Below are 10,654 nucleotides of genomic sequence, written 5' to 3'. Positions count from 1 at the left end.
TTGTGTGAAGACAAACATTTCTGTGGCATTTTCTAAGTTTAAAACAGAGTTTTATTGCGTATCGTTCCTCTAAAGTGTCCTCACGTGGACATTGCATTTTTTATAATTCACCAGCCGTATTTAGTATTTAGGCTGTGGTAGAATGTATCCAAATTCCTGCTGTAGCTGTTCATTTGAACCTGAAATCATAAAAATTGGTCAGTATTCTCATAAGATATATAGAAAGAACATACTGAATTTTCAAGAGTGTACGACAATTTAAAATGTCTATACAAAAAATGTCTGCAAACTTATTAAAGGAACCTCGGATATATATATATGTATATATATGTATATATATATATACACACACGCAGTGTATACGGCATAATCACGTTGACACAACGGTTCTCGTCAGATCACCGAAGTTAAGAAACGTTGAGCCTGGCTAATACCAGATGGGTGACCGTTTGGGAATTCTAGGCGCTGTATGTGCTCTCCGCTTATCTCGGCATTGTTTCCAGTCGTCTTGTACCTCAACTTGACACTGGTATGCAACAATGTTGACTCAGGAGAGGCGTGGTTGTAGATTACGCAACTCTTGCCACACAAATTTTAGCGCAGGCACCCTTACAGTGGGTATCCATAGTCTGTCAAGACTGAAGGAAGCTTTTTTTTATATATACAGTAAGATATGGCGATTAAGCTACACTGAATATTCCGCGTTTCATCCACTCTAGGATTCTTCAGGCTTATGCGCATATATAATAAATAAGAAACGAGTATAAAAGTACTCTGTCCTACTCACATTTTATAACTTACTAACTAACTCTACCTACGTATTGAGCACTTTTGAAGTAAATACTTAAAGTTTACGCATAAATCTATACTTTCGTATATTAATTTTATGTGAGTAAATTAAGTAGTTATATATATATATATATATATATATATATATACATGAACCTGCAAAATATATTATCTTGATTATATTATATTTATTCAATAAAACAAACTTATCAAAACAGTGAAAGCTCTACTCAGTTAAGTAATAAATATTTATTTCATAAATAAATTAAAAAGAAGAGGAATGAAAGTTGCATAGAATTTTAATCAATCAGAACGAAAATAAGAAACGAGTATAAAAGTACTCTGTCCTACTCACTCCTCATTTTCCTCCTGATAATGCAATAAAATGCTATGTAACTTTTATCCCTTGTCTTTTTAATTGAAATAAAACACACAGACACACGCAAACACACACGTAGACATACATACATATATATGATGCAGTATTAAGGGAGGTGGTGTTTGATCAACCCTGCTGAGGAGTGACGTTTAAATATACCGTTTTGCTTTTAAATCCTCGAAAGTGTTTCATGGTAAAAAAAACTCGGATTACCTTTAATAACATTGGTACTATTGTTTGCTCATGTAAGTAAAACTATTCAGAGATACGGAAGATTAATTGACTTTCTGACAAAAAATGTTCCAACGAACGTGTGTGTGTGTGTGTGTGTGTGTGTGTGTGTGTGTGTGTGTAAATTAGATAAATGAGAGACCACCAAACAGTCACCATAACCATGTTTTGGTGCAATTTAGGCACCGGGAAGTATTGTGGAGCTTCTTCAGCATCCAACCACTGTGTCGAACATCGCCGGTTGACTTTCCTATTTGCTTTAAATGGCGAACGACTATGGAGTGGTTAACCTCGAGTTTAACAGCAACTTATGGTGTGGTTTTGCGAGGATCGGCTTCAATTAAGGCTTTCAAATGCTCGTTATCAACCGCAGTCGGCTGGCTGCAACCGTCTTCATTTTAGAGGCTCTCGTCACTATTGCGAAATTTATTGACCCACCGTTGTGCCACATGTTTTTTAGAAGTTTCTGGGCCTAACCCATCATTGATATTAAGCTGTCTCAGCACCTTTTCGACCTAGTTTGAACTGGAACAAAAAAAAAATCGCGCGGATTTGAATTTTGTCCATGCTGTCAAAAACCTTGCAAAAAAATGAATGAAGAGATTGAGTACGGTAACGAACAACACGATTCAATAGATCGAAAAAACGTGTTTCCAAATGATATATAACATGGGTATATATATCAATGAATTAATTCAGAAATCATATATAAAAGTAACATATGTGAGAAAACTATACTGTTTTTGAAATAACCTAATGTGTGTGTATGTGTGTGCGTTTTCAAGGTTTGTGGGAGAGGACCCCAGCAAAGTATTTGGTTATGAAGAAAAATCAATATAAGAGCGTAATAGTAATAAATATGCTACAGAAGACCAGAAAAACATCAGTACCGTCGGTTTCCAACCCAAAAAAAGGATATAAGTATCTGGTTGCTTCTGTTTAAGGGGTCCAGTCTCTGATCGTCTATGTTGAACTCTCTTCGGTCTCTGTTTATATCTGTCTCTTTGGAATATATATATATATATATATATATATATATATATATATATATATATATAAATTATGAATATGAAGAGAGTCCAACATAAACGAATAGAGACTTAATACTCTTGTGTTGGATTTGAAACCGACGGTTTTTCTCATCTTTCGGTTGTATATCATTGTTGTGCTACCGATTATAATTAAGAAAATACGGTGGTATATTTACAAAAGTTTATTTACAAAAGTAAAAAAGTTCGTTATAGAAAGTCTGCGTCCGTCAGTATTGTTATAACTGCTTCGATACTTAATCACAACGCTATTTATAGTGACTGGAAGAGTTTATGTGCACCCGGAATTGGGGTAAATAAGCATCAAACCATGACAATTATATATTTCAATTTATGATGCCCACGCATCCATCTGCGAACACCAACTATGGGATTTCACTTTCAACGTGACCTCGCAACTCGGACGTTTATTTTATGATGGGGTATTTCGCTCTAGCGCTAACTTTTTCAGTTGGTTTTAACTAACAATTATTGATATTTGTTTTTTTCTGACGAATTCACTTAATCGACGATTGTTTTGTTTTTGACATTCAATAATGTTATATTGTTTTTTCTTGGCAAGGTGCATGTCTGTGTAAATTGCATTTATTCCTGCTAGATAGCTTTTTTTTGTATGTCTAGGCTGAATATTTAACAACAGAACAACCTGTCATAAATACCAGTATCAAGATACAATCTTTAAACTATTTCCATTGGATTTATATTAAGGTAATTTATCAAAGATGACACTTAATATAAACAAGAGGCAAATATTTCTAAAAAAAATGTTTATTTTCTTTAGAGTTTTTGTGTGAACGGACTCTTATCACAGGTCACCAAATGTGACCGTTCCGGGTCACTGGTAACAGGTGTGAACCCTCACACACGCGTCGCGTTTATATGCTGTATCCCGCTGGAAACGAATAAAGTTTATGCACACAAAAGAAAGACAAACTCATATTTCTTTATTCTACGAGTTAATTCAACCCAACTTTACAAAATATAACCTTATATACAAATGCCCAATGTTGATTTCTTACAAAGCAGACTATTCAATCTTACTCTCCGTGTTTTGCGGTGGCGACGGACAAGGAAGGGGTGTGACGACTCTTCGATTAGTGTTTGGTTATCTCAAGACCCAGATTCAACTCTCCAACTCACTAATTTTGGCGCGGGTATTCGCTTATATTGGGAAGTGATAGGGTAGGTATAGTCGCTGACCAGACCAATCGCCAATCAGTATCTCATCCCAAAGGAATTCCCGATCTCCTGTGTGCGTGCTCGCAGTTTTCGTGTTATGTAATGGATGGCTGGCACCATCCGATACATAATTGACAAGAAAAAAAACTTCTTTAATAAAAGATTTAAAAGGGTGGGCATCGAATAATCGATTGTCCACCAGTCGAAACGAGAAAGTGCTTACGTCGTAAACAGAGAAATCGGACGACGATTTTTTTGTTTATAAAACAAGGAAACGTGACATTCCACGTAACTCTGGAATGTATAGATGTAAGCATGTGAGATAAATTCACGTGTCGTTCAGCTGAAGATAAATCGCACGATGATTCTGGGTCAGGAGGCGGCGAAAATTGTCAAAACGTGACTAACAGAACGCGTGTTCTATTATCGAGCAGTTGATTGGCAGATCGCGTGGATTGGAAAAAACCAAGCGAAAGATATGCCAATATAAGCGGTGATTTTTGGAATCTGACCAGAAGCAGAAGAAGGAGAAGAAGAAGGAGGAGAAAAGAGAGAAGAGAGAAGAAGAAGAAAGAGTTAGGAAGCGTTCGACTATCGAGAGCATAGCGTTTCCACACACCCCTCTCTATCACTGAAATGAACAGTAAGCCACACTGTTAAAGTTTGAACTATTGACGATCTCTGCGTAAAACGAAAAATATAATTTGAAAACAAAATATATTTTTATATAAAAAGCCAGTGTGTCTTACGTCTTGATTTGTTATGCTGAGTTACGTCTAACCTTTGTATGCATGTTAATCTCTTGTGAGTCGGGATCGCTGTTATGACAAGCAATGACAGCTACAGAGAGAAAATGCACAGTCAAGGGGGAAATAACTCTGTCGTCTTAGCCGTTACTATAACAACCAGAAATTAAACAACTAGACGATCAATAAGAGACGGCTACTGGGTTTTTGTTGCAGCGGAGAACTTACTAATTACGACTGTTCCCAACCTAGGGGTCCTGAGACTATACAACATTCGGTTCCCACGAACAGGGAGGTTGACCCCCGTGACCCTTCGTCTGACCCCCAAAATCATATTCGTTATGATTTCAAAACGACATCGAATTGTCAATTTTCCAACAAACAATAAAATTTATATGTCGGCTTCACAAAAATAATAAAATTCATAACTTAAATCTTTCCTTCAGCAAGGTTGGCCGTCGCTGCCCGGGCACGCAATAAGGCCTAACAATTAATACTAGCATAGTTGCCTGGCCTTCCCCAGTGTGTCGGGGGTCTTAATCCCCCCCCCCATTTGAGTGCTCTACCGCTGTCAGTGGCGGTCAAACCACATTTGGCATATTTTGTATTTCGATACTAACTTATATTTCTATACACAAATAATGAAAGATAGATAAAGAAATTTGCTAAAAGGCTGGTCTTTTGTTTAATCTTTATTTCCTTTTTTTGTCTAGCTGATCTTTCTTAGTGATTGGTGTTTCCCCACATGAATTCTAAATAATAGAAAACCCCATTTTAGTATAAAGCAGTACTTGCGTTTATTGATTCCTTTGTCTGCGTTTTAGTTTTCAATCTATTTGTATTTTATAAAAGAAAAGCCATGAAGTTTTCATTCAATGCAATTGGGATACAAAGCCGCACAATGAATTACAATTGAGATACGTAGTCACACTAAAACACAAATGAGACAATGCTTCTAAACACTTTTAGACAAATATTATATTCAATATTTAAAGATTTTTCCAACATTTTTTTCTGATGAATTATAAGATAAACAAACAGATAAATTACTTTATTTTTACAAAAATAATGTTTAGTAATTGAATGAGTTACTAATGTTTTATTGCAATATAATCCTATTTAATGTTTCTGTTAAGCATGTGTTTTGAGCAACTACAATAAGATAAGCATTAAATGACACCTTTTGTGAAAATAATAATAATTTTGTTGTTTGTCAAAAGACATAACCTGAGCTATAAAACCTTTATCCAGATCTTCTCAACTTTATCCCAGTCGAACACTAGACGCATCCCCTTAATGTCACATCTAAATTTTTTGCGCTGTTTTTCAATTAGATCCTCTTTACTAGTTGGTCATCGTTTATTAAGGCCCAGATTCCACTCTAGGCTAATAGTACTCGTGGAAAATGGGTAGAATTTGATTATTTAAGAGGACGGCCCAATTAGAAGTTCTTTACATTGGACTTGAAAACGACCATGTTGTAGTCAGCTGGAAAGCAAACGCGTCGAATGCTTTCCAGCTGACTACAGCATGGTCGTTTTCAGACGGTCAGTTTTAGGAAAAACTTTGCACATAGATCTTTCAATTAGTTTTATGCAAAGATAGAGAGTAAGGCAATAATTCAGTTGTCGACTTCGTATCGACACTCACTGTTTATGATATACTAGCAGGATGCTTTTCCTGACCTTGCCCGAGTAGAATATAAAATGATTTAACTATAGCATATAACATATATAATAGGACATATTTAGTGCTTCTCCTAAGCACCTTTTAAGCAACTATAATTACATACGCATTAAATAAATGTTTTTAAATGTATGAGTATTTAATTAATCATAAATACATTTATACATGAGAATAATACTTTTTATTTACGGAATGCCCTAATTACCTAGATTATTAAACTTTTATCTAGCTCTTCTTCGTTGCCCGAGTGTTTGGAGGCGTGTGCTGAGCAAAAAAAAAAAAAAAATGTGGCAGTAGGCAGGCAGGCAAGCTCGAACCCGTACCGCATAGGATGAAAAGAACGTGAAAAAAAGTGACGTGATTGCTGTTGCATCTATCGTCAAAACGGAAGTGACGTAGGTTTAAATTAAGGTTAGACACTCGAAAAGAGGCGATGACTTTTGAAAATATCGGCGAAAAAAGCGACCCCTCCCTGTAGAACAGTGCCCTGTTGAGGGCGAAAGAATTAATGTTTTTAGTCAATTTTTCGATATTTATTGTCCAAAGGGCCGGGCTTCATAATGATACCAATCTCGTGATAATCAGTCACCTCAAAGTTTAAAGCAGACACACATGCATACGTTTAAACAGACAGGTGAGATTTTTTTTATTATAGAAGATGTATTTTTCTCATCTCGGTGTCTATAAGCCATTTTGTTTGTTTCGTCTTATTAGAATATGTTGGTCTTCAGGAGAGATGATGAAATATTAAATGCTATACAGACTATTATAAAATGTCGCATTTTTATAAATACATTCTTTAAATGCAATCTTATATCTTAGAGTTACATATTTAAACCGTTTTTTGCTAATTCATCACCGCTATCAAGGTCCGCTGTCTACTCGAGGATAAAGGTTTCAAAGAATGCCAGCTTGATGATGATCATCGTCACAAGAGTATTCGAAACTGGGTTGCATGGGAAGAAAATTATTTAAAAGCCTTGATTATACAAGATGGTGGCTCAGCAAGTATTTGTTCACATGAGACTTGAACATGTTGTAGTCAGCTGAGAAGCAGCCTCGTGATATTTTGTTCCCCAATGGGATGTCGTAGGAAATAAACTTTCTTTTTATGAAAGCAACGTTTGGTTTTTAATACAGCACGCGCGCGAGAGAGAGACAGAGAGAGACAGAGAGGGGGAAAGAGAGACGAGGAGAAAGATAGAGAGAAGAAAACTTCTTTTTATTGTTGTAGCTATGCAAGTTAATATTTTCAAGGGGACCAGGGGTCGGAGTCCAGTCGATTACTAACCAATGAACATAACAATCACGTAGAATGAGACCGACAACATATTTTATGTGCAAATGAGGTTGAAGCTACGTACGAGATCATTCCCTACTGGGTTGCAAAGTCAATTAACGTCACTATCTCATGAGGCATCGTTATTAAACTTGTCTAGTTTTAAGAGAGGTAGAGAAACGTTAAATAATCTGGATCATCCCTGAATGATTTTCTCAAAACACGGTTTAAAATTAGACAAAATGTAAAAATTAGTTATTTATCATGAAGCAATTAAATTTCTAAAAAATATTAAAATTTATTTTTTATTTTTGAATCTTTTTAATCTAAAATAATTATTGTAATTTATTCAAATGCAAAAAAATATTATATATGTTGAAGTAAAAATGATCACGATTATAAACTTTTAAATATTTGTTTCAATTAAAATATTACATTCGTTAGATTTTATTAAGTTTTAGATTAATTTTCCTTTATTACAAATTTTAATTAAAACATCCATCGCAGACTTTTATTATAAAATGTAAAGATTACTTTCTGATTTCTTTTGATTCAGCGGTTTAAGTTTTTTTTTTTTACTTGGGAGTCATGACTTATCAAGACCCGAAAGCCACTCGAGCTAATGAATGTAAGGTGGTAGTGAAGTAATCGTTAACGGTGTAAATTGGGTGGAATTTGATTGTTTAGGAGGACGACTGAACAGGAACTTGTTTACATCGTATTTGAAGGCAACCATGTTGTATTTAGCTGGGAAGCATGCCAACGGAACAGTGTTCCAAAGGTGGGCAGTGCTGAGGAAAAAAAGCTTTGTTCATGGAATCTGTGTTTATATTTAGGCACAGATAGAGAGTGGGAAAAATCATATATAGTGGTTGTACCTAGACGGGTGTTTTTTTTGTGAAAGTTTGGCAAGGGGTAAGGTTACGATGGTTTTCTGATTATCAACTTGCTTTTTGTTAACTTCTCCTCATTACTTTTAATAGTTTAGTCCAAAGGCTGGAAAAAAAGGCGCGTGTGAAAGTAGACATTTATGATGAAAATTTTAGAAATAATATTCCAACGTGATGAAAAATGAAAAAAGAAAAACCAAAATTATTTATATATTTATAAACATTTCGTCTTTATTTCAAAATTTTGCGGGATGATTCATTAAAAAAACAAAAAAACAAAAAAAAAACAAAACAAAAAAACAAAAAAACAATCATCCCGAGATCGTCTTGAGATAAAGAGGAAACTTTGATGAATCTATCTCGTATATTATATTTCTCCTAGTCTGTCTGTCTGCCTGGCTGTCCTGTCCGTTTTTTCCTCGGAAACTACTGTGTAGATCTGGCTGAAATAATGTATGAACCTTTGTTATAATGAGGCGCAGCGAGGAAAGTATTGTAGTATTTGTTCGATTGAAGTTAGGGGTTAAAACGGATTTATATGAATGAATTGTTACAATACCCCATTCACCCTAAAAATTTTCTCGGAAACTAATGTAGCGACCTGGCTGAAATTTTGCATAACCTTTTGTTATGATAAGGTTCAGCCAACTAAGTATTATCGGATCCATTCGATTCATAGTTATGGATTAATAAAGATTAGTATCAAATGAAAAAATGAACACAAATGTAACAATATTCAACATCAATTTGGTATAAAACACTCATTCAATGTTCACAGGTGATATGTCAGTTTTTTACTGGCAAAAAGTCTAGTTGGCTTTTTTTATTTTTCATTTCTCCATATTTATTATATACACAAATAAATGCACATTGGTCTTTATTATAGAGCAGAGGACCATAATACAGATTGTATTTTATATCAAAACTAGCCTGGGTGCCCAGCGTTGCCCGGGTGTTTGGAGGTGTCTGTTGAGAGAAAAAAGTGGCAGTAGGCAGGTAGGCTCGAACCCGTGATGCGAAGGCGGAAAAGAAAGTGGAGGTGTGTGTAAGGGTGTTGGTTGAGCAAAAAAAAAAAAAAACAACAAAAAACAAAAAAACAATATAGCAAAAAAGAAAATTGCAAGCGCAAAAAAAAAATTGTAGTAGGCAGGATCGAACTCGTACCGCGAAGGAAGAAAAGGAAACGTCTTTGCTGTTGCGCCTATCGCCAAACCGGAAGTGACGAATGTTTAAATTAAAGATAGTCAATCGAATACAGGAGGTGACTTTCGAAAATATCGGCGAAAAAAGCGACCCCTCCCTGCAGAAAATGCCCGGTTGAGGGTGAAGGAATTAATGTTTTTAGCCAATTTTTCGATATTTCTCGTTCGAAGGGTCGAACCTCAAAACTATATCAATATCGTGAAAATCCGTCGCCTCTGTCGAAAGTTTTAAGCATACATACATACATACATACATACATGATGGCAGCAACTCGTTCTCGAGTATTGCCATTACTTAATATATCTCTGGCTCAAATGACGCAAACATGAGCGCAACTAGCAGCACGTACCAGGCGGTCACTTCTATGAACTTTCTATAGCTCTGCACATTCACTGATGACCGGGTCCAAGCTGTGGTGCCCCAAACCCCTATCTGGCCAGACCCTGGAAGTTTCAGAGCCCTTATTGCCATTGACACCCATATCTGCATCAGTCCTCATTGAATGTCCGTTTGCCATTTTAGGCTAAAGCCAACCTTTTTGTTATCGAGATACACACTGATTGCAAAATGTGTATTCCATTGCATATCAAGTAATGTCTGTGCTTGAAGCTTTTTATAGTGAGGAAAGACTCTCTAAACAACTGCCACATTGAACCAAAAAGAAGAGCAAATCAACATCATTGGAAGCAGCAGTCGCTGCAGGTTTGCTATCAGGGGTTTCCTTCTCCTAGAGAGGTTGCCTTCACCACGGCTCACGGGGAACCTCTCCGCCCACTATGCCATTTGATCCATGACTGGGATTGGGTTGCTGGACACCAGAGAATACTCCACACGCCGGTGGGTCATGTATGCCGCAGCTGACAGGGCCTAAGCTCATCTGAAGGTTTCTGTCAGGGTTACCTTACCCTTTGGTTAAAAGAACCTTGGCCCACAAGGCAGTGGAGGTCCAGTTATACGGCGCAGGACACTCGCCGTTCATCAGAGCCCCATCTGTGTGGCAGTGGTCACGACGTGCACGTGGTGTTGATTTGTCTGGTAGACATACATACATACATACATTTAAACAGACAGGGGAGATTTATATAATAGATTATCGCGACTGGAATAAGAATTTATATTATTTAGATACGTCGATTGAATTTGTGAGTTTAGCGATAAATACAATTGTAAAACGCAAATATGACGGAACAACGCAACTTGTATTTCCAACTGAAACGTGGCAA

The 10,654-nt window shown here is 36.2% G+C and overlaps 1 pseudogene; it reads left to right on the top strand.

Annotated features, from left to right (window-relative positions):
* The first annotated feature begins 357 nt into the window (after nucleotides 1-357).
* On the top strand, nucleotides 358-474 carry LOC145241733 (5S ribosomal RNA; annotated as a pseudogene).
* The last annotated feature ends 10,180 nt before the right edge of the window (nucleotides 475-10,654 follow it).

Source organism: Euprymna scolopes, chromosome 20 (assembly GCF_053919585.1).
Source record: "Euprymna scolopes isolate OS-2025 chromosome 20, ASM5391958v1, whole genome shotgun sequence".
NCBI classification, from domain to species: Eukaryota; Metazoa; Mollusca; class Cephalopoda; order Sepiida; family Sepiolidae; genus Euprymna; species Euprymna scolopes.
The sequence above is the reverse complement of the archived record's forward strand: the minus strand, read 5'-3'. Positions and strand labels throughout refer to the sequence as shown.